Raw genomic sequence first — 25,548 nt, forward strand, 5'->3', positions numbered from 1 at the left:
AGGAATCAAAACTGTGGTGCTGGCATAAAAGCAAGTGTATAGACCAATGGAACAAAAGAGAGAGCCCAGAAATAAACCCTCACATATATGGGTTTACAAATAAATATGTGTTTACAGATAAATAAAAAAGATTTTTGAAAAGGGTAACCAGACCAATCAGTGGAGAAGTGATAGTCTTTTCAACAACTAATGCTGAAGAAACTATATATTCATATGCAAAGAATGAATGAAGTTGGGCTGGGCCTGGTGGCACACGCCTGTAATCCCAGCACTCAGGAGGCAGAGGCAGGAGGGTCACTGAGTTCAAGGCCAGAGTGAGCTACATAATGAATTCAAGGCCAGCTGGAACTACATAGTGAGACCCTTTCTCAAAAAACCAAAAAAAAAAAAATTATTACTGATTGCACCACTTTAGCCAAGGTGAATTAATTGTTCTAATCAGTTGTTCTTCTTGGTATGTCAAGACTGAGATTGCCTGAGGATCATAAACAATATTCTAGACCAGTGCCAAAGATCCAAGGGCTTGGCCAAATAGGCAGCAATTTCTCATCCCCAATAAATTGCAGAGGTAGAATACTGCAACACTCAAAACTCAAAAGCCAGCTACACCTGGAAGACATCTCTGAGAAGTAGTCACCTCCTAAGGGTTCTCCATACTAGCAATAAAGATACCTATCATAAACAATTTACAAGCATCAATGCAAGAATTAAAATTAAAAAATAGAAGATGAGGGCTGGGGATTTAGCTCAGTAGTTCCGCCGCCTGCCTCATAAGCACAAGGACCTGATTTTGATCCCCGGTACCAAAAAAAAAGAAAGAAAGAAAGAAAATGAGAAGACACAGAAGCAATATATAACCTCTGACTTCCTGCTCACCAAAGCCAAATGTAGGTGGCAATGAGGTGGAACAATTCAAAAGGCACCCCTCTGGTCTCTCTGAAGTGCTAAAAGTGGAAGTTACAAAGAAGATGAATGAGGCTGTAGAAAAAAAAATGAAATCAGAAATAATTTCTCAGATAACTACAGAGATGATGACCATAACAGAAAACACGATGAATGAATCTAGAGAAGATACAGATAAAAATATAGAGAAGCTCAGGAAACCACGAATGCACACAACATAGGAAAGAAATAGAATCCGTGAAACAAATTCAAACAGATATCCAGAAGATTAAAGATTCTACTGAAACTATACAAAGCAGAATGAAGCAATGTGAGGACAGAATATGAGATCTAGAAGATAGGATTGCAGTTAGCCATCCTGAAAAGAAAGATTTCTTTAAAATAGCAAGGAACCACAAAAAATCAATCCAACAGCTGCTAGATGTTTCAAAGAAGAATAACATAAGATTGATTGGAGTCAAGGAAAAAAGCAGGAGATAGCACAGATGACAGAAAAAACCTGTTCACAGAAGTAATGCCAGACAACATCCCAAGCATGGAAAAAGAATTTGACACACAGATAAGTGAGACATATAGAACTCCAATCAGCCACAATAAAAAAAAATCTGCCAAAGGCATATAATAATCTAGATTCTAGAAAGTCAAAATAAGAACAGAATATGAAAAGCTAATACAGAAAAGAAACAAATCACCTATAATGGAAAGCCCAGCAGAATTACAGCAGACTTCTCAAGCGGCGCTTGGAGTGAAGTATTTCAAGAACTAAAGGAAAAAAACCTCCAACCGAGGCTGATGTACCCCACAAAGCTATATTTCAAAATTGATGGGGAAATAAGATACTTCCATGACAAAGAACACCTGAAAAAACACATGACCACCAAACCAGCACTCCAAAATGTTTTGAAGGAAATTCTAGAAAGAGATTATGAAGACTACAACTCCATGAACTCCAACAGAATGAATCCACCAGACAAGGCAAGTAATTAAACAGGAGTGACGGAAAGGGAACCAACAACAAGAAAATAACATGACACGAATAAGTCAATACATATCCGTTATAACCATCAATGTAAATGGTCTCAATTCACCAATCAATGCAAACAGACAGGCAGAATGGATCAAGAAACAAGATCCAACAATATGCTGCATACAAGAAACACATTTAACTCAAAAAGAAATTCATAAACTGCCAGTCAAAGGATGGAAAACAATATTCTATATGACAGGAAGCTGCAATAAAGCAGAGGTAGCTATTCTATTTGTAGAAAAAGTGGATTTCAAGCCAAGACTGATGAATAGAGACAAAGAAGGTCATTACATCCTTGTAAAAGGAACAATCCAAGAGGAAGAGAAATATATATGCACCAAATACCAGTGCACCCAACTATATAAAAATAAATATTAACAGACATGAAAAATCAAATAAGCACTAATACAATTGTAATGGGCGACCTCAATACCCCACTATCACAAATACACATGTCAACTATAAAAAATCAACATAGAAATATCAGAAGTGAACCAAACCTTTGAACAAATGGATTTAGTAGATGTCTACAGAAAGTTTCACCCCACAACACTGGAATACACAGTCTTCTCAAATGCACACAGGACATTCTCCAAAATAAACCACATACTAGCTCATAGAACATCCTTAAGTAAATCCAAAGGAACTGAAATTATCCCATGCATATTATCAGACCACAGTGCAATAAAGTTGGAAATTAATGGCAAAAGAAACCACAAAAACTTCAGAAAAACAAGAAAATTAAAAACACCCTCCTGAACAACCAATGGGTCACAGATGAAATTAAGGAAGAAATTACACAGTATCTACAATGAAATGATAATGCAAATACAACATACCACAATGTACTGGACACAATGAAAGCAGTCCTATGAGAGCAATCCATAGCAGTAAATTCCCACATCAGAAAAACAGAACGAGTTCAAATAAATAACTTAATGTTGAACCTCAAGCTTCTAGAATAAGAAGAGCAAGTCAAGAACAAAGCTTGCATAAGGGAGGAAATCATAAAGATTAGTGCAGAAATTAATGAAATGGACACTAAGAAAACAATGCAAAGAATCAATGAATCAAACAGTTGGTTCTTTGAAAGACTAAATAAATTGACAAACCTTAGCCAAGCTTATCAAAAAAAAGGAAAGACAAGACTCAAACCCATGTAATTAGGAACAAAAAGGGTGAAATTACATTAAAGCCTACAGAAATACAGAAGATCATTAATACTTACTTTGAGAACCTGTATGGAAAACACAGAAGAAATGGACAGATTTCTAAAATCATATGAATTACCACAGCTGAACCATGGAGATATAAAAATTCTAAATAACCCAATATCAGTAAATGAAATTGAAGATATAATTAAAAACCTACCAACAAAGAATAACCCAGGCTCTGATGAATTTACTGTTGAATTCGACAAGAATTTTAGAGCCCTAATGCTACTACTTCTCAAACTCTTTAATGAAATTGAAAGAGAAGCAATACTTCCAAACTCATTCCTAGAAACAAACATTGCCCTGATACCAAAACCAGAGAAAGATCCAACCAAAAAATAGAACTACAGACCAATCTCCCTAATGAACATAGATGGAAAATTCCTCAATAAGATACTGGCAAACAAAATGCAGCAAATCATCAAGGTTATACACCAGGACCAAGTAGGATTCATCCCAGGGATGCAGGAATGGTTCAACATATGCAAATCAATAAATGTAACACACCATATTAACTGAGCCGAAGAGAAAAATCATGTGATCCTCTCACTAGATGCAGAAAAAGCATTTGACAAAGTCTTACATCCATTCATGATAAAAACACTACAGAAAATTGAATTAGGTGCTCTTCATCTCAATCTGATAAAAACCATCTATGGCAAGCCAACAGTCATCATCATACTAAATTTAAATAGATGCACATTGAGGCAATACTCTTAAGTGAAATATATAGGACACGTGTAAATACCCAATAGTTTCTCTGGTGTGAGAAACTGAAAGTGTAAATAAGGACTAAAAGGTAAAATAAATAATGTGAAATAGGAAGAGAAGGGGCAAAGGGGAAGGGAAAGTGGGAGGGGTAGGGGAAAGGAAAGAAGGTAATGGAATTAATATGAGAAAATGAAAAAAATGGAAACAAAGTCTTTGTAAATAGGGAGGGGTGGAGGGATTGAAGGGAAAGCAGGGGAACTGGGAAAAAAATAAAAACCAAGATGGATTATGTAAAGGTGCAAATTCCCATGACGAATGTCATTATATTGTATACCTAAAACGTACTAATAAAATTAATAATATAAAAAATGGTCAAAAACTGAAAGCTTTCATTCTAAAATAGGAATAAGCAAAGATGTCCACTATTACCACTCTTATTCAATACAGTTCTGGAAACATTAGCCAGAGCAATTAGACAAGAGAAAGAAATGAAGTGAATAAGAATAGCAAAGGAAGAAGTTAAATTATCATTATTTGTGAATGACATCATATTCTATATAGAAGATCCAAAAATGCCATCAAAAGACTTCTAGATTTATTAAGCAAATTCAGTAGTACAGCTGGATACAAAGTCCACACTCAAAAATCAATAGCATTCCTGTACACAAATAACAAACTCACTGAGAGAAAAATTAGGGAAACCACACCTTTCACAATAGCATCCTAAAAATGAAATACTTAGGAATCAATCTAATGAAGGAGGTAAAAGAGCTTTATATGGAAAACTACAGTGCTCTGAAAAAGGAGATCGAAGAGGATATCAGAAAATGGAACTATATCACTTGTTCTTGGGTAGGAAGAAGCAATATATTGAAAATGCCCATACTCCCAAAATAATTATACACATTTAATGCAATCTTGATCAAAATACCAATAGCATACCTCAAAGAATTAGAGAAAACAATTCTAAAACTCATTTGAAACTAGAAGAGACCTAGAATAGCAAAGGCAATTCTGGGCAACAAAGGCAAGACAGGGGGTATCACAATCCCTGACTCGAAATTATACTACAAAGCTACTGTGATAAACACAGCATGGTACTGGGGGAAGAAATAAAAAGACCCAAGAATCAATGCAACAGATTAGATGATGTAGAGACAACTCCAAACACACTCAGCCATTTTATCTTTGATAAAGGAGCCAAACACCTTAACTGGAAGACAGGTAGCCTACCTAATAAATGGTCCTGGAAAAACTGGCTTTCTACATGCCAAATACTAAAACTAGACCCGTATCTCTCCCCATGCACTAAAGTAAAATTGAAATAGATCAAAGATCTAAACATTAAAATAGAAACACTAAATCTGTTGGAAGATAGAATAGGTAGAACTCTTTTTTTTTGATGCTTGTGGGATCAGGCTTTAATGAATTTAAACACAAGGCACATGTTCCCAGATGTACATAAATTACAATTGCTTTTTGCTTTTTTCATCTCTTAATCCTTTGGACGGGAATGAGAAAATGTTTGGTCTCTCTCATTTTTTTGTTTGTTTGGTTGTTTTTGTTGTTGTTGCTGGTTTTTTTTCTTTGGTTTTTAAGAGACAGGGTCTCACTATATAGTTCAGACTGGCCCTGAACTCATTATATCGCCCAGGCTGTACCCAAACTCACAGCAGTCCGCCTGCCTCAGCCTCCTGAGTGCTGGGATTGTAGGCATGCACCACCACGCCCAGCTTGGTGTCTTATTTAAAGAAGAACTTCCTTAATCGGGCCTTTTTAAAAAAAGAGCTGATCATCAGAATTTTTAGAACTTCTTGTAGTAAAATTTTTTTCGTATTTCTTTTCTACCTACCTACACTAGTAAGTGTTTGTCTCCTAGATCCTAGGAAGGTTGTTATGATTAAATGATGCTTTTAATTTCTCCATCTACACACCTTTTTTTTTGGTTTCTCCAAAATAGTAGAATAGCTAGAACTCTTGAAGACATTGTTATAGGCAAAGAATTATAAACAAAACCCCAATTGCACAGGAAATATCACAAAGAATCAACTACTGGGATCTCATCTTATTAAAAACCTTGTGCACAGCAAAAGAAACCACCAACAGCGTGAAGAGACAACCATATTGTGTGAAAAAATTTTTGCCAGGTGTTCCTCAGACAAAGCATTAATATCCAGAATATATAAAGAACTTAAAAAATCAGACCCCACAAATTTAAAGACCCAATCTAAAAATGGGGATCTGAAATGAATAGACACCTTTTCAGATGAAGAAGTACAAACGGCAAATAAATATATGAAAAAAATGTTCAACATCACTGGCCATTCAAGAGATGCAAATTTAAATAACACTGAGATTCCATCTCACTCCAGAAAGAATGGCTATTATCAAGAAATCAACCAACAACAAATGCTGGTGAGGCTGTGGAGAAAAAGGAACCCTGCTCCACTCTTGGTGGGAGTGTAGACTGATGCAACCACTGTGGAAATCAGGTGGAGATACCTCAAAAAACTAAAGCTAGAAGTTCCATTTAACTCAGCTATTCCCCTTCTTGGTATCTTCCCAAAAGAATTAAAAGCATCATACCACAGTGATAAATGCACAACCATGTTTATAGTGGCACAGTTTGTAATAGCTAAATCTTGGAAACAGCCCAAATGCCCATCAACTGATGAATGGATAAAGAAAATGTGGTTCTTTTATACAATGAAGTACTAATCTGCCACAATGAAGGATAAACTTGAGACTTTTATAGCTAAATTGATGCACCTTGAGACCATATCCTTAAGTGAAATAAATCGGACGTACATATTCAAATATTGCATGGTTTCTCTGGTTTGAAAAACTGAAAGTATAAATTAGGACAAAAATGTAGAATATATACTGGGAAATAGGAAGAAAATGTTGAAATGGGAAGAGCCACAAGGGAGGGGAGGGGGAGGAAGGATTGAAAGAGAAAGGAAAAAAAAGAGACTAGAAGGAAAAAATGGAAACAAAGCTTTTATAAATAAGGACCAGAAGGCGAGTTGAAGGGAGGGGAGGGGATTGGGAAAAAAAGAAGAATCAAGATACATCATATACAGGCATAAATTCCATACGATGAACGTTATCAATATGTATATCTAAAATGCACCGATAAAATTAATTTTAAAAATAGAAAGAAACAAAAAAGATTTATGTTATAATATATAAAGAATTTGTAAAGCTTAGTAAGAAAATAACCTGATTTGTTAAATGGGCAAAGAAATTAAATAGACATTTCTCCAGAGAAAGTATGCAAATGTCCAATAAACACATGAAAAGATGTTTACCATCACTAGTGGCCAGGAATATGCAAACCAAACCCACTATGAAGTACCACCTCACATTCATTAGGATGGCTACTATCAAAAACAATAAATAGTAAGTGTTAGAAAGAATGTGGAGATATTGGAGCATTGTATATTGTTGACTGGTATATAATATGGTGTGGTGCCTATGGAAAACAGTGTGGCAGTTCCTCAAAACATTAGAAGTAGAATTACTATGTGATCCAATAATTTCACTTCTGGGGTACAAAAGAACTGAAAACAGAGTCTTGAAGGCCTATTTATAAGCCTATGTTTACAGCAGCATTATTCATGGTAGCCTCAAGGTAGAAGCAACCCAAATGTCCCTCAACAGATGACTGGATAAACAAAATGTGGTACATACATTCATTACTCAATTTTTTAAAAGAAGGAAATTATGACACTTGCCACAACATGAACCTCAAGGACATTATGCCAAGTGAAATAAGCCAGTCACAAAAGGACAAATACCGAATGATTCTGTTTACATGAGGTACCTGGAGTAGTCAGATTCATAAAGACAGAAAGTAGAATGTTGGCTCCCAGAGGTAAGGGAGGAGGAAACGGAGATACAGAATGTCAATTTTACAATATGAAAAGTTCTGGAGATTGGTTGTGAAATAAAGTGAATTTACTTAACACCACTAAACTATACACTTATAAATGGTTAAGATAGTAATTTTATGTTATATTTATTTTACCACAATAAAAAATTTTAAAGTAGTGACTACTCATGTTGCATGGCAAAACCTCTATTCTTTTGTGTACATAAATAATGTCAGCCCTACTGGCTCAGATTCCATTTTGGTTATCATGCAGTTAACTACTGGCATGTGTATTTAAATAAACATCTTTCAATCCTAAAATTCTGGTGGGGGAAGGCAGGAAAGACTGATGAGAAGGGGCTGCATTCTGCTAAGAACATAAATGAGCAAAAAAACAGACCCAGGACCTCCAGAAAGGAATGTAGTCCTCCTAGTCCTCCAACACTTTGGTTTTAGCACATCCCAGACTTTTCACTGAGGAGACATAAGCTGGTACATTTCTTTGTGGTTATAATAGCAATAGAAAACAAACATGAATGTTAGTACCACGACTGGGGCTGTGGTGATACTACTTTCCACTGGCATGTAGTACCTACACATTGGACAGGGCCATCTGTAAACCAGGCCTGAATTTCCTTTTTCTCAAGAGCTGGCAGTAGAAATCTCCTCTGAAGTCACAGGTGGTGACAGGAGAGGTAAGGATGGTTCTGGAGCAGGAGTAGGGCAGGATCATTTCCTCTGGCAGCTTACTTGTGCCTTCAGGGCCTACTCAAGCCTTTGCACATCCAGCTTCATGGCACAGTTCACAATGGGAGCTCAGGTTACTTAATGACCTGTGGTTACCATGGTTAATATTCAGTTTCTGAGTCTCCAGCAAGCCATGCAGTTCCAGCAGCAATAGAACACAACTGCAGTCATGAAGATTTTGACTGAGGTGCCGAGAGAGCAGCCTGAAATAGACCTGGGAGGGAAATAGCAATTTTTTTTTCTGTTAACAGAAAAAAAATTTTTTTCTAGTCTATATAATGCAATGTTGTTAAATTTGAGGGAAAACCCACATGAATGGCCAGATGATGGAAAATGGTCAAATGGTCCTGATGTAGGCCCTGCCTTATAAAAATGTAACTATGTGCCAAGTATGGTGTTACATGCCTGTACCCTCAGCACTCTGAGAGACTGAGCCAGGGGGATCATAAATCTGAGCCCAGTCTGGGCAGCTTAGCAAGATCCTGTAAATATACGAATGAATGATTAAATAAATAAAAAAGGTCTGGAGATATAGCTCAGTGCAAGGGCTCTGCATTCAATCCCCAGTATCACAAATAAAAAAAGAATGTAATATATTATATTCAACGGGTAGGGAAGAATACTATTCATAAATATTAAAGGAACTGGTTGAATAATTGTGAAAGAAAAGTAAACCTATGGAATGTTGCCTTTTACCAATAAATTCTAAGTGGATGAAAGAGAATTGAGGGTGGAAAAAAATCAAAGCTTTAAAACTACTGGGAACAAGTAAAAACGAGCACTTATCAAGTCTCTGGAGAAGACACCCTTCCCAGGCTTAAAGAAAATAAAAGGAATTCACAAAAGGAAGGATCAATGGGTTCCATCATGCTAAAATGTTACGTATCTTTATTATAGATGTGTGGTTCAATTAGGAGGCTGAAAGCAAATTGAAATAATATTTGCAGCAAAGGCAACAAAAAATATCCTTACTGTATTAGAAGGTTGTGAAATTTAATGAGAAAACAGTAAGATCTTACTAGATACAATGGTAACTGGCAAAAGAATTTATGAAATGAAAAAACAGAAATAAAAGTGATTTTAAAAATCATGAGAAAACCCCCCTCTGCTTAAGTTGCAGAAAATCCGAAGATAACATCACTTTCATCCTGAAAACAAGAAAAAGTCACGTAATCTACAAAACCATACCTGTCCTTAAACCATTAAAAAGCTGAAGGCACCAACGGGGAGTGAATTCCAAACTGTGACAAAACCTCTTCAGAGAGGAGAGACAGGTCACACAAACCATTCACCTTTGCAGAGCACAAGAGGAGAAGTGAGTAAGATAAATCAGATGAAATTTTAACAAATTCCTAAAGGCCAAAGGCAGACTAGCATACCACTTCAGACTAGCTGGAACCAAGCTCCTCCCAGGAACCTGGACCAAGTGTGTACAGGAAAAACTGAGAGCAGAGCAAAGACTGCAAGAAACCCAGAGCCATGGGCCTACAAGAGGTCAGCTGCCTTTAGGGCCAGTACAGGTGTTCTTCACTTCCGAGAGCTCTACTGTCAGCACAGCTTTAGGCCACTGAGAGAAAGGCAGCAGAGTCACTGCAGGAGGTGACAGTAAAGTCCCTCCTTCCTTCTAGCCCCAGGAGTTAAATACAGATCTGCAAATTCTGTGTAAGAGAACCAGCAAAAAGCATCTACCCTTGGGGTTGGGAGGAAAAAAGCCTCTTGGGCCCAGGATTCCACATCAAAAGGAGGGAGAGGTTGGATACTTGCAGGGTTAGAGCAGGGCTAGAGCAGGAAAGCTTTCATTTATGCAGCACACAGGAATCCAAAATGCTGTAACTGCTTTAAACACAGCCTGACAGTTCCTCTCATACCTAATCACAGAAGTGCCACTGACCCAGTAATTCCAGTAATTTCTTTACCTAAGAAAAAGAAAACTATCTCTACTTGAACACTTGTTCACAAATGATCATAGCAGCACTACGCACAATAGCTAAAGGTGGAAACAAATCAAATGTCTGTCAGCTTATGAGTGGATAAACAAAATGTGGTGTATATACAATGGAGTATTAGTCAGCAATAGAAAAGAATGACATGACAGCATGAGTGAGCCTTAAAAACATTACACTAAGCAATAGAAGACAGACACAAAACACTACAAACTGTATGATTCTGTATATGTGAAATGCCTACAAGAAGCAAATCTATAAAGAAAGTAGACTAGTGATCACCTTGGACTGGGGCCTGGAGAAGTTGAAAGTGTCTGCTAAAGGGTTCAAAGATTCTTTTGGAGGTGATGGAAATGTTCTAAATTTGTAGTGATGGCTGCATAATTCTGAGAACATACTAAAACTCCCACAATTCATACTTAAATGAGTGAATTGTGTGCTATGTGAATGCTATATTATTAAAGCTGTTACCAAAGAGGAATAAGGTGAAATTGACAGTTTCTAGACAAACAGGAATTGAAAGAACTTAGGAAGCAGCAGCCTTGTACTAAAACAGCAATGAAGGAAGTGTCTCAGGCAGAGGAGAAGCTATCAGGTGAAAATTTAATCTACACAAAGAAATTAAGAATATTTAAAATGGTAGAAATGAGAGTATATATAAAAGACATTTTTCTTACTTTTAATCCCTTTTAAAGAGAACAGATTATTCACAGCAAAACTAGGAACAATGCACCATAGGATACAGGATTTATAACATATATAAAGAGAACTATAGGCCAATCTCATTAATGAACATAGATGTATAACATATATAAAAATAAAATATCTGAAAACTATTGCAAAAAGAATGAGGAGAGGAAAGGGAAGCAATTACATGTGAATTAACGCTATATCTTCAAGACCTGGGATAAGCTAAGGATGATATTGAAAACCCTAAGGAAAGCATTAAAAATTAAACAGAGAAGCATAATGGATAAGCCAATAGTGAAGGTAAAATAGGATCATAAAATAAATAACCCAAAAAAAGGCAAAAGAGAGAGTCAGAGAAGAGATAACACAAATAGAAAACAAATAGCAGAAAATTAGATTTAAATCCAACCATATCACTAAGTGTTAAATGTGATTAGGTTAAACAATGCAATTAAAAAGTAGACATTTTCACATTTGACTTTTTAAAAGGCAAAAATACCTTATGTCATCTGTAAGAAAATCACTTTAAATCAAAGGCATAGAATAGTTAAAAGGACAGGAAAACATGTATAAGGTAAGCATGAATCAAAAGAAAGCTAAAGTGACTGTATTTGTCTTACACAAGGTCAATTTCAAAGCAAGAAACCTTACCAGGTTAAGTAGTAGCATTATATAATGATAAAAATAAGGGAGTCAACATATACAAGAGATGTAGCAATTCCAATGTATATAAATCAAACTACAAGGCTTCAAACACACATGATAAAAACTAATAGAAATGGAAGTAGAACTAGGAATATGCACAATTATAACTAGAGACTTCCACACTCATTTCTCACTAAGAGGTGAAAGAAGTGCACAGAAAATTAGTAAGGATATAGAAGATTTCAACATTATCATCTAATTTGGCCTAACTGACATTTGTGGGACACATAACCTAGTAACAGTAGTTTCCATAGTATTTTCAAGTACATATCAAAACGGATTATGTGCTGGTTAATAAAAACAAATATCAATAATATTAAAATAATTGAGCACCGGGGATTTAGCTCAGTGGTTCCGCCGCCTGCCTCGCAAGCACAAGGTCCCGAGTTTGATCTCTGATACCAAAAAAAAAAAATAATAATAATAATGTTTGTGTACAATAGCTGCAAGCAGCAACCTCCTCAGTAGTGTACACAGCCTGTTGCTTATATGAGCTGGCCTAAGGGACTTTAGAGAGCCTGCTTCCTGTTGGATGATCATGTATCTGACTTCCTGCCATCCCCAAACTAGGCTCCAGACAGGCATTTGAGGTTCTTTTGGGAAGCCCCAGGGCACAGTGGTGAGGATTCACATGGGACAGGTCATCTTGTCTATCTGCACCAAGCTGCAGAACAAGGAACATGATTGAGGCCCTATGCAGAGCCAAGTTCAAGTTCCCTGGCCACCAGAAGATCCATATATCCAAGAAGTGGGACTTCACCAAGTTCAGTACAGATGAATTTGAAGACCTGATGGCCAAGAGGCACCTCATCCCTGATGGCTTCAGAGTGAAATACATACTGAATGGCAATCCCCTGGACAAGTGGCAGGCCCTGCACTACTGAAGGCTTCCACTGTTCCATCCCCCTCTCTAGGACAAGTTCATCAATAAATCTTATCTCTGCCCCTCTAAAAGATTGTTTGTGTATGAATGTTTTTGCTACATTTATAATAGAAAAAAATTGAAGTAATGAAAAGCTTATCAACCGGTGAATGGATTAAAAACTAGGTTACATGAGGAACTACTCAGCAAAGAATAAGAGTAAGAAGATAAAGATAAAGAAGAAAAAGAAGGGGAACAAGAACGAGGAAGAGGCAGATAAGAATGAATAAATCTCAAAATAATTATGGTGAGAAAAAAGGCTATGCATGTATGTATGTATATACACACATTATGTGTGGACATGTTTATATGTATATATGTAATCATATATAATATGGCTCTGTTTATATGTAATTCTAGAAAACAGAAATCAATCTACAGTAAGAGAGGCAGATCTTGCCTGCCTAGGGTGTGTTAGGCAATCAGGGAGAAGCAGGAAGGAAGAATAACAAAAGGTAACGAGAACAATCTTAGAAGTGATGCCTGGTTTTGCATGTGTATGTATATGTCAAAATTATATTTTGCCATTAAAAAAGAAGGCTCTCTGCTGCCTGCCTCAAAAGCACAAGGTCCCAAGTTCAATCCCTGGTACCAAAAAAAAAAAAAAGAAGGCTTAAACTCATCGATGACATACTAAGCTGGTTGTCTTTGATGTCACTGACAAGAAAAGCTAAGTGGCATGATTCTTTGTGAGGCACTTTGATACTATGTATCAATAAGTTTTCAAGCTGCTTCCAACCTTTAACCTAGGAATTACATTTGTAGAATTCTACTCCGAAGAGAGAATACAAAATACAAAGAAAAGTTTGTGCTCAGAGATGTCTGATGCAGGATTATTTGTAATAATAAAATACTGGAAACGACCTATACTTAAGAATCAGCCAAGTTTCTGCACAATGAAATATGCTGACTTAAAGTGATTCTTTTTTTGAGTGTGTATATCCTTTTATTGGTACATTTTAGCTGTACAATATAATGACATTCATCATTGGAAATTTGCACCTTTACATACTCTCTTGGTTCTTATTTTTTTTTAATTAAATTCTTTTATTGGTACATTGTAGGTATACAACAATTACATTTCTCACTGGGAATTGTACCTTTACATAATGCACTTTGGTTCTTATTTTTTCCCCAGTCTTAGCCCTCCCTTCACCCCCTCTACCCTTCCCTATTTACAAAGACTTTAAATCTTGTTTCTTATTTTTCCCCCTTCCCCTGCCCTCCCTTCAACCCCTCCATCCCTCCCTATTTACAAAGACTTTGTTTCCTTTTTTTCATTTTTCTCATATTAATTCCATTCCCTTCTTTCCTTTCCCCTACCCCTCCCACTTCTCCTTCAGTGATTCTTGATAAGAATGTATCCTAAAAAGGAAAGTGATATTTCATATAAGGAAAAAGGCAGAAAACAAAATAACTGGCAGGATGGTGTTAACAATGTAAAAGTCTTAGAAAAACGAAAAGGAAAATATTCTAAAATTTTAACAATTTATCTGTGGGTACTGAAAGAATACTTATTTTAAATCTGATTTTCTTTTTTTTTTTTTGGTATCAGTAATTGAACTTGGGACTTTGCGCTTTCGAGGCAGGTGGCTAGCCCTTTCTTTTCTAGATTTTAAAAAAAGTTCCATAATGAGACATTATTAGTTTTGTGAAAGTAAAAAAATAACTATTTCCAAAGGAAAATGCAGGGCCGGGGATTTAGCTCAGTCGTTCTGGCGCCTGCCGCGCAAGCGCAAGGTCCCAAGTTTGATCCCCGGTACCAAAAAAAAAAGGAAAACACATCTGAGGGCGTTTTCAAAACCCTGAAGACCCTTGATGTTCCACTGGTACTCAGAAAAGACCCCTGTGTGGCTAGGAGGGGTGGAAACTGGAGGGATGTGGCTGCCTGAGAGTCCACGGCCCGACGGACCACACCCTGTGTGCAAGTGGAAGCTGTCAACCTAGCACCTGTGCTTCTGAGCCTGTCACCTATCAGTCTGGGCAGAAGCCATCTCCTCTGCCTGCAGTTGTGCAGAAACACTGCGATCACAGCAGTGCCATGTCATAGTGCCTGCCATGACAAGGCTAGTAAGCATGAGGCCAAAGGGTTCTATGAAGCCATAGAGACCAAGGTCTTTTAAATTAAATGAGCATCCTGGAAACATGAAGAGGTAGGTACCGAGGCCTGTTTCAGATGCTGATGCCCCTCTCCTTTGGACTGACTTAAAGGAATAAATAAATGCATACACATATAAAAGGAAATAAATAAAAAGGCTATGCAGGAGCAAGCTAGACCTGATGTACATAGTAAAGGCTGTACAAGTAGGTAATTCATGTTTTGAACACTAAAAATTGGTAGTCATAAAGAAGTATTTTGGGCCAGATGTTGTGGCACACACCTATTAATCCCTGTACTCAGGAGACTGAGGTAGAAGGATCACCTTGCAGCCTGGACTACATAGTGAGACCCTGTCTCAAAAAGCCAAAAAAATAAAGAAACTTTTCAAAAATAAAATAAGTATTTTGAAAGGGATAACAATACTGTTTGGACAGAGGCGGACCGGGTGGGGAGTTGGTACATGAAACCTCGGTATGGATGAACACTGGAAATGCCAGCACGTCATCACTGCTCCTATGATGCTATCAGCCACTTGCTTGCTCCCTTGTCACTTTCCAAGCTATATACACTGACACCATCAGTGCCCACAAGGGGTGCTCACTGAACATTTGCAGATGGATAAACAATAGTGATAGGCTTAAGAAGGCCTGAGAGACCAACTTTTTCAACCCAGCTGTCTTATTTCTTTTTGCTGAATGCCATGAGATAGTACTCTGGCCTTGAGTTTCATCTCCTGCCTGCTCTGAGATCAGAGCCATGGTGCAACCCACCAAGGCCAATACCTGCCAATTATGCTTTTTAATAAATGGATGTGCCAGCTGGTGGCACAGGAAGACGACCACAGAAACCTGCAGCCAGCGCTGAGATGAACATCTGATGTGAACACAGGGAGTCATTTCAAACATCCCTTTGAGCTTCAGGAATGGTCCAAGTTTTAACTCTTCCAAATTAGAGCTCATTATTTAAAAACTCATGACCCCACGTTGCCTGGGGTCCCACGATGTAGATGTAGATGTGATGGATTTTAAGGTCCTTCCTGATCTGTCCACCTTCCCCATCATCAAGACAATGCTGGATCTCTGCTTAACAGGAAGCAGAGGACAGTGCTGACCTGAGAGACCATGGGTGTAGCACAGGCACAGGGCTCCTTCAGAGGCTTCTGGCCCCTCACCATCACCCAGGCTGCTTCCCCACAGCCAACCACACTGACTGTGCATCACACAGAGCTTCACACAGGTGGGAAGACCAAGGTGTTCTTCAAAGTCAAAGCAATCCTGGGTCAACCAACCCCTAGGAAACCCGATGTCCAGGAAAAGCAGCAGCTCAAAGGGAATTTTAATAAGCTCTCAGCCCATGGAAAATGCCACCTGGGAGGTGTAGAATTCTTCCTCACCTGGATAAAACATTTGATCTGTGCATCTAAACGTCCAAATTGTGGTTACCATGTGACTGTAACACAGTCCTGTAACTGAAATAAAGGTCCTCTCCAAGCAGGCAGCACAGGTGCTGAGGAGATCAGAGGCCTCTCTGATCTGCTCTCGAGGCACATTTCACATCACCCAAAGCTAATCAGGATGCCATGTTCTGAGAGAAAAAGCACCTGTCCAAGAGATCATGGAGGAACCCAGGGTCAGAGGGGAGGGCTGACACAGGGTTCTTCAAATAGATATACTGTCTCTGTGCCTGGTGTCCTGGACTTTTCAATCCCTGTACTAAGTAGGGCTGTTTTCAGCAAGATTAATATCACTCTCATACCTCATCTGAAGAAGCAAAGAGAAATAAGACGTGGGACCTGTTTTAAATGGAAATCCCAGTTCATAAGAGCCCAAGGTTAAGATCAACCTTCTGAGAATTTCCACAGGACACTTGTACTTACCTTAGAGCGGATAGCTCCAAAATACAGAGAGCTGAAAAATTACTCTTGCTTCCTTCCTTAGAGCTTCCTCCTTGGCATACCACAGCTACTCAGATGTTTTCAGATAGGTCTCCAAAGTGTGAGGTCTCCCAAGGTTGTCTGAACAGTATTGGAAGCCAGCACACTCTGCTTTAGGGTCGCCCTTCAATTTAATCCATGTGTGAAAATAAGAAGAAGAAAAACTTAGATACATATATGCCTGCCTACATGTCACTTAACCACATCCTCAGCCTTAAGAATGCATCTTTTGCTGGGCACAATGGTATACCATGCTCATAATCGCAATACCTGGGAGCCTGAAGCAAAAGGATCACAGGTTTGAGGCAAGAGTGGGCAACTTGGCAAGACCCTGTCTCAAAATAAAATTTGGAGAAAAAAAGGATGGGGCTGTAGCTCAGTGGTGGAGCCCTTGAGTAGCATATAGGAGGGTCTGGGTTCATTCTTCAGTATGAAGCAAGGAGCAGGTGCTGTCTTCAACAATATACTTATCTGCTTTCTGAAACCCCAGGAGAACCTTACCTACTCTGGATTTTCCCTTGTAATGCTGTAGTAAATTGGGGCTACCTCCAAGGCCTGGGCCCCTTTTCTGTTCTGTTGCTCTGCCTAGTATGAAGATAAAACTTTGCTCCTTAGGGGCCTGGGATTTAGCTCAGTGGTATCGTTGCCTGCCTAGCAACTGCAAGGTCCTGAGTTCTATCCCCCATACCAAAAAAAACCAAAAAACAAAAAACTTTGCTCCTTATCTGATCAAAGTTTGGATCTACTGAAAACATCATCTTCGGTCTTCAACTCTGGTCTCCGTTTTGAATGAAAAAGATCTACCTGTTTTGTAGTTGTTCCTCTCCCACTAAGAACCAATAACAAAATGACAAATGGTATAGCAGGTATCTATAGCCCTAGCTTGCTTGCATGGTTTCATAGCTACTCTCAGCTGTACCTCAGCGTCAGTAGAATATCTAGGCTATTGCCAAATTACCTACAATATCTTTCCACCAGAGCCCTGCCGGCCCCCATCAACAATGGATTCTCTTTTTACAACTGGAGAAACTGAGGCACATTGTAATAATGATGGCTTCTTTCAAAGAAAAGTTAGGAACATCTATTACGAGCTGTTGTGTCCAAACAATACTGTTTGGACACAGATGGACCTGGGTGAGGAGTGGCCCCTCCCCACCAGACACTTGAGTTTCTTGCATAGGAAGTGATATCAATGAGGGAAATTCTGATTCTTGATTAAGTTTTTTTTGCTTTTTTGGTACCGGGGTTCAAACTCAGGTCCTTGTGCTTGCAAGGCAGGTGGCAGAACCACTAAGCTAAATCCCCAGCCCTTGATTAAGTTTTAAAACAAAGACACCATGGGCCAGGGATCTAGCTCAGTGGTTTCAACCCCTGCTGCACAAGCACAAGGACCCGTGTTCGATCCCCGGTCCCCCGCACCCAAAAAAAACAAAGACACCATCCAATCAAAAGGCAGACAGAGGATAAAGGCCTAAGCCAAATATAAAAAAGAAAACAGGAAGCAAGTCAATCTATCACTTCCTTCAGCCAGGAATGGCAAGCCACTGGAGACTCCCAGAGCTCTCAGGATGAGTCCGTGGGGTTCTCACTATCACCAGCACTACGAAAAGTCACCACCTAGGTTGCACCACCCACGACTGCCAGAGAACAAGCCCCAGCTTTGCATATGGGGTAAAATAAACAGCCATGTTTTAAAGAAGTGCACTCTAAAGCGGGCCTAACTCTCCACCAAATGCATATATGACAGCAGATATAAGAACAGATATGAAGCACCCTCCTTGTGATGTTCCTTGCACAGTTGGGATAGCACATTCCCCATCTGTTAACTTTCTGGCTTATATGTGTTCATACGAAATACACAAGAGAATGCAAGCTGAATAAACCTGTGCAGAAAACCTCAGTCCAAACTGAAAAAAAAAACAAAGCCTTTGCTCCATTCAAAACACAAACACTTACATTCTCAAACCCTCACAGCTTCTGCTCTTCTCACCCATTTCTCATCTTGACCGTGTCAATCTTTCTCAGGTTGTCCAGGCTCAGCCGGGCTTGTGCAAATCAGCTCTGAAGCTTCTATGACTCAGCAAAGAGCTCCGCTTTTATTTTTCAGATGGAATTTACCACGCTGTGACTACATCCAGGGGGAGGAACGGTTTCCCAGAGCCGTTTCTAAGCAGAGCCCTTCAGCCAAGATGCTCAAGCTCTCCCTAAGCACAGAGGCATTCTCAACAGCACCCAGCCCGGTGCTCCCTCCAGCGTGCACGGAAGACCACAGCTAGGGGAGGGACTAGCGCTCTGCCGTTGCCACCGGCACCCTGACGCTACTTCTTGCTATGCAGATGAGGAGGAGTCCTGTACTCTGAACTGGTCAGACCACATCCTCACGTGAAAAGGAAAGTGAGGAACGCAGGCAATTGCTGGATAGTTCCTCATGGCATTTCTTGCAAGCACGGCATTCTGGTCCTCTTTCCCTCTTGGTTAGAGAATCCTTCTCAGGATTTAATGTCACTTTAAGGCCAGTAATAGGAATATATTTCCGCTAAAGAGACTTTTTATTTTAAATGGTAAGGAGATAAAGGATTTACATTCACTAAATTCTGAAGGATGAAAATGTAGAGAAGAAACAGACAAATAAGGCCACTACCGTATCTCTTGTGACTGACAATCACAGGAGCTCACCCTGCCCTAATTCTTGGATGATTTTTTTAATAAACCTTTGCATAAGCAGCCTCACTGAATGGCTCTTTAGAAATTGCAGGGTCTCACAGGGTTTCTGAGCAGTGGGAGGCACTCAGATTCCATCTGGCCTGATTGGATCAAGGAAATAATTCAGATAACCCTACTGCCTGGTCCCATTTCTAACCAAAAATGAGTTAGAACCCAAAGTGGAGGTGCAGGTATCCCTCCTGCCTGGCTTCGAAGAGCTCCTCTCTGCTCCTGCCAGCTCCACCCCACATTCCATATGCTGGGCCTGCACCCCACTGGTTACTCCTTTCTGGCTGCACCAATCAGGCCCAAATTGTCATTTCCCCAAACTAAGACTCAATGGATACTGTTCTGACAGGAGCACAATAAAAACAGAATATAAGATGACAAAGATAATGTGGGAAATCTTAACTTCTGGTTATTTTCTGCTGTTTGGTCAACTCTAATAAGCAAGGACAAATGACTAAGATGTTCTGATGAAAACCATTGACAATAATGATACTTTGATAAGCTCCCTGCATTTCCTAACACATTTAACAGTGATAGCTCTGTTGGCTTGTTATTATTATTGCTGTCTGTATTTGACAGGTGAAGACACTAAGGTTGGGTCATTTGCCCTTAATCCCATAATTGACAGTTGCTGAGGCCCAGATCCAGGAGGCCCTGAGGTCACAATCCAAACCACCTTTCTGTGCTGAGGAACAAGATTGGCCCCTGGAATAGAAATCTTTACACTGTGGAATGGTCCAGGGTTCCATCACCCTCCCAGAAGGACGGCTGCCCTCCATGTCAGATGGAGGCAGCAGGTGGCAAATGCATGAATCTCTATACCCTTTAACCCAATCATTTTATTTCTAAGACTGGAATCTAATGAGATGATACAATAGTGAGGGGTGTGCACAGATTTTATTTGGCAAATATTTTTGTAGCATTTACCCTGTGCTGGGCACTGTTTCAAGAACTTTAAATGTAACTCATTTAAAGATGATTATGACAATGTTGCTCAAAACGTTAGAAAACTGGAAGCATCCTAAGTGTCCAACAACAGAGAGAGAATTCACATAAACACCAGAATGCACATATACCAGAATACAATGGTACCACTGAAAATGTCATCAAGTCTGTACTACTCACATGGAAAGATGTAATTAACTTTTGTTAAGTGTTCTTTCAAAGCTGGCTATAAAAGGTATAAAAGGCTATACAAGGTCACAGTTATGTTTTTTAAAATAAGTATGTTGTGTGTTGCAATCACAGAAAAAAATGTCTGAAAGTGCATATACCAAAATATCAAGCGGTTATGTCTCTAGGTAACAGGATCTCAGGTGACTGACATTTTGTTTTATATCTTTCTGAATTGTACAGATTTTTAAAACAAGGAATATGTATTTATATTTAGGATTTAAAATCTATTTTTATTTCCAAACAGACTTATGCACAGGCACTACCTTAGGTACATGTTTCTTGTCACTGCAACATAAGTAGTGTGTCCTCACATTGGGCTCTGAGGGGAACAGTGGCCCTTCTGAAGCCCAGGCTAATGGAGGTTAGGGGAGAAAGCAGGGTACTGGGTGCCACACTAATGTGTAAACCTTCTGCAGCAACTTGTTCATTTAAACAGTCTCTGTTTCCTAATTGTAAGAACAAAGCATGCTTGTTGTACAGAATTCAGAAAATATAGAAATAGATTAATAAGTAAACAGCAATCCTGAAGAAACTGCATTTTGAGCACACTTCCCAAAGTGCATCAACAGCCTCCATCCTAATTTTTCCAGCTCACGGAACCAAGACTCAGCACTGAAGGAAGAGCCACCATAATGTAACTGCACAGAGTAACTGAATGACTCAGCTGCATACTGAGGAATGGAGATTTAAACAACACAGTACACTTGTGCAACAATGCCTGGAAAACTGCAACCCCCAAGGAGTCCCTGGTCATCTCCCCACACTACCTCCAGGTCCCTGGACCGTCCTCTACCAGCCTCACTCTGGCCTACCTTACCTCCTGGAATCACTGTCATCTGCTTGATTTGGGAGAGCTTGGCCACTCCGGAGATGCTTCCCAAATGCACAGTTCTGCCACATCACTGCTGGTGAGACCCAGCCCCACACATCTTTTTGCCTGCCGAATATCAGATTGGGTGTCTCAGGGGCTTCTCAAACACAGCAAGTCCAAAAACAATCTGCCCCTTCCCCCAAAGTCCTGTCTTCCTTCTATTTCAGTTCTGACACTACCACACAGCAGTTTTCCAAATAAAAAGCTGGCGGTCACCTCCTGCACTTCCCAGCCCCCGGCTACTGGACCCTCAGACCCACCTCCAAGCCACCCTTTCTCTGGTTTCTGCCAGGACCCTGTCTGAGGTGACTCCCACATCCCGTCCTCAGTCACACTCACCACACATGGCAATCTCTCATGACTCAGACCTACTTTTATCACTCCCATGCATGGTGTTCTATTTTTACTTCACAAACGTATATTCATAATCATATATTATTGCTTTATGTTACTAAAAAAATGACATAAATGGTAGCATAGTTTGCATATTTTTTTTGCCATTTTCTTTTTTTGACCATCATGTCCTTGATGTTGATCCACATTGGTGCATGTAGACCTTCATTTATTTTCACTGTAATCCCATGGATGAATAAACCACACTACATATTTGTCTCCAGCTTCCCCTACTGCTGATAAGGAAGTAGGAGGTTTCCATTTTCTCATTTTTATAAATGATACCCCAAAGAATACCCTGGTACACAACTTATGGTCATGAGCTCACATGTCTTTGAAGCAGATATCCTTATGCAGGAAGCCTGGGGAGTGGGAACAGGCATCACTGACTTTGTTAAATGTTTTGGGCTGCTCTGGAAAGCAGCAAACAGTAATGTATGATCTGTTTATCTCCCTGTATTTCACCAAGCTCAGGGTTGGCCACACTGATAGCCAGAAAGGACACTTTACTGTTGACTTTGACTTGCATTTCTCTGATTAGCAGTGAGATTAGTCCATTGTTATGCTTACTGGTTGTTCAAGTCTCTACACTATCTTGTCTCTTTCTTTGCCCTTCCCCTATGATGGATGAAATCATTCATTGCTTTGAAATAGGCTGTTGGGCTGGGGGTAGCTCAATGGTAGAGCATTTGTCTAGCATGCATGAGACCCTGGGTTTAATCTCCAGTACTATATCAACAACAAAAATATGATAATAAAATAGGCTGTTCTATATTTGGGATATTATCCTTTGTGGGTGAAGTCTTGGTAGTCCTTTCCAATTTTCATGTTGCCTTCTATACTACAGAACTTTAATCATTTTCTATGTTTCCATCTGTTTTTCTATGTTTGATGACATTTTCATTTCTTGTTGAGGAAATCTTTCCAAGATATGTAGACATATCCTCCCAGGGTTCCTTCTAAAGGCTACCACACTGTTTTACTTTTTTTTTTTTTTTGGTACCAGGGATCAAACTCGGGACCTTGCACTTGCAAGGCAGGCGGCAGAACCACTGAGCTAAATCCCTGGCCCTTCTAGAATGTTGGAGGAAGACTTCATATCTTGTAGGCTCATGTCCTTTGCCCTCCTCTTCAAACTTAACTTTTCTACATCAACTTGTCAAATTCAACACAATCCTGTTTGGTTTTGATTGGGATTATACTGAATTTATAGGTTAATCAGAAGAAAATGATATCTCTTTGATATTAATTCTTTTGTACATGATCATAGTATAATTTCCTGATTATTTAAGATTTCTTAGGGCCAGAGATTTAGCTCAGTGGTTCCACCGCCTGCCTCACAAGCTAAGGACCCGAGTTCAATCCCCGGTACCCAAAAAAAAAAAAAAGATTTCTTTGCTTCAAATAATTTGTTTAATTTTCTCCAAAAGGTTGTGCACAATTTTTTATATACTTTTAGGTGCCTACCTTTGTATGACCATTATGAATGGAATTTTTTTTGTGTATGTTTGTTTTGATATAGAAGATCTAAAATGTCTCCAAAAGTCTCATGCATTTTGAGTTTAAGCTTTATGAAGGTGATTATATCATGGGGACATTAACCTCATCAATGGATTATTGATGAGTTCATAGCTGAATGTGTTGTTAAAAGGAAGTAGGTTGCTGGAGGCATGGCTTTTTGAAGGGTATCACGTTTCTCTGGTTCTCTCTCTGCTTCCTAGCTGCCACAAGGTAAGCAGCTATCCACCATACCCTCCTACCATGATGTTTCTGCCTTGTAGATAGCCAACTATGGACTACCAACTCTGAAATGGTGAGCTAAAATAAACCTTTTTCCTTTAAATTGTGTATGTCAAGTATTTTGACCCAGCAACAGAAAGTAGCTAACATAATTCTATTGTTATTTTTTTTCTTGCCATAACTAGAAAGAAGATGGGTGGTATGTAGAAACACTATCGGTTCTTTATATTGATCTTCTACTAAAAACTTGCTAAAATCTCATTAGTTCTAATAGTTTGTTTCCATGCTGTCTTGTATTTTCTATGTAGATAATAGCATTTGTGAATGAGTTTTATTTTTCCTTTCCAGTTTTTATACTTTTAAATTATTTTTCTATCTTGTGCTAGGTAAGATGTCCCTTTCATCAGAAGTGATAGGAATTGAGCATCTTCCTCCTACTTTTGACTTGAAGAGAAATGCCTCTGATAGTCTTTCATCAAGTATCACACTGGCTGCAGGATTCTGATAGAGCTGTCAGGGTAGAGAATTTATCTGTATTCCAAATTTGTTAACTGTACATATTTTTAAAATTATGAATGATTGCCACAATTTACCAAGCACTTTTTCTGCATCTATGAGAATTGTTACATTGTTTTCTTCCTCTCCCTTCAGAGCCTCCTCCGCATCTTGCTGCCCCTCTCTGACCTAGGACAGCGCCTGGACCCATCTCACCATTACCTCCTGGTGGAGAGGTCTGCCATCACATGGACAGCATCATTTTGAGCTTCAAACCCAGGAGAGAAACAGGCCCAGCTCCTCAAAGTTTTCCCCAGGCTGAGTTAGAGGAAACAGACAAGTTTTCATTCACCCCTCAGTGCTGGGTGGATTCATTTTAGTCCAACCTCAAGAGGGGGCAGATCTCTGCAGTCTGAATACCGTACAGAGTCTAAGTTGCAGGTACCTGCAACAGTGTTTTGTCTCCTCCTCCTCCCATCTGTAAGTGGGCAGGAAAACTCGGGCCTCCAGCTCTCTGAAGGAGACCTACCTGCCCGCTCTCAGCAGCTACAGCTGCCAGCTCCCAGGCTGTTTTCTCACGCTCAAATTTCTCCCCTACACTCTCTCCCTCCCCTACACTCCTCTCCCTTTAGCACACCTGGGCTAAAGAGAACTCCAGTTACATCTCACCCAGCATTGTAGGAGTCTGTGAAGGAGAATGTTGCTCAGACTATCTGAGCTGGCCATCTTGCTGGCAATTTTATTTATTTTTTCAACAGCAGCTCTATGCTACCACAAAAAGATTTAAAGAGTCAACTTTTCAATTCCTTTCTGGTTCTCCAGGGTGAAGTCAGCCTCTTCTCTGGAATCTGACAAGCAGGTGGAACCTGGGTGCAGAAGGGCCTAGCTCTTTACTTGGGTCTGGCCAAAGCTGTGATTGATCCCCTCTCAACTTCCCCAGATTTGTGGGGCCTTCACAATCACCCCTGAAACTTGAAAAGTTGGGACACTGTGTTCTCCTGAGGCTGCTCTATGCCTGTTTGGAGACCAGATGACTGACATGGGCCTTGAGGCTGGACATCCTGAGGGCACCACAAAACATCAGAGAGGTGCAACTGACAGGGACAGAAGTGGCAGGCCAGGCCCTGGCCTCTCCTCCACACAGGGCAGGCTTGGACTTCCTCATAGTGGCCATGAGTGCCATGTTAAACACTTTACTTAGAAATAGATTGACACTGTCAAGGAACCTCCTGACCTGGACAAGAAATCCCTTGCACCTTCATCCTTAAAAACATGGCAAAAATTGTCTCATACCAAAGACACAATCCTGTGACCCAAGCATGAAGGGCCCTTGGTGTATACAGAACTAATACCACCAAGGATGTTTCATTGCAATGTTCCATATTACCATT

General features: G+C 39.5%; 1 protein-coding gene and 2 pseudogenes across 34 annotated transcripts in view; 2 read left to right on the forward strand and 1 right to left on the reverse strand.

The window, feature by feature from the left end:
- Positions 1-25,548, reverse strand: part of Jakmip3 (Janus kinase and microtubule interacting protein 3) — a 149,374-nt gene that overhangs the window by 98,624 nt on the left and 25,202 nt on the right. For 4 of the 34 annotated variants that reach the window (XR_015440561.1, XR_002392638.2, XR_002392637.2 and 1 more), the window contains exons 1-2: positions 18,727-20,949; positions 16,714-16,894 (exon numbers count right to left, since the gene is read on the reverse strand). The exons of 5 other annotated variants lie outside the window; for them this stretch is intronic. The gene's annotated coding sequence lies outside the window, so the exon portion shown is untranslated. Of the gene's footprint in view, positions 1-16,713; positions 16,895-18,726; positions 20,998-25,548 lie in introns of those variants that run through there. 25 more of the 34 variants (XR_015440562.1, XR_015440554.1, XR_015440555.1 and 22 more) reach the window with 13 other exon arrangements.
- On the forward strand, positions 12,210-12,333 carry LOC147825698 (small nucleolar RNA SNORA70; annotated as a pseudogene).
- LOC147825699 (large ribosomal subunit protein uL16-like) lies at positions 12,404-12,698 on the forward strand (annotated as a pseudogene).

This window comes from Heterocephalus glaber, unplaced genomic scaffold (genome assembly GCF_053883595.1).
Source record: "Heterocephalus glaber isolate CG9 unplaced genomic scaffold, H.glaber_assembly_v1.0 deba00001497, whole genome shotgun sequence".
Lineage (NCBI taxonomy): Eukaryota > Metazoa > Chordata > Mammalia > Rodentia > Bathyergidae > Heterocephalus > Heterocephalus glaber.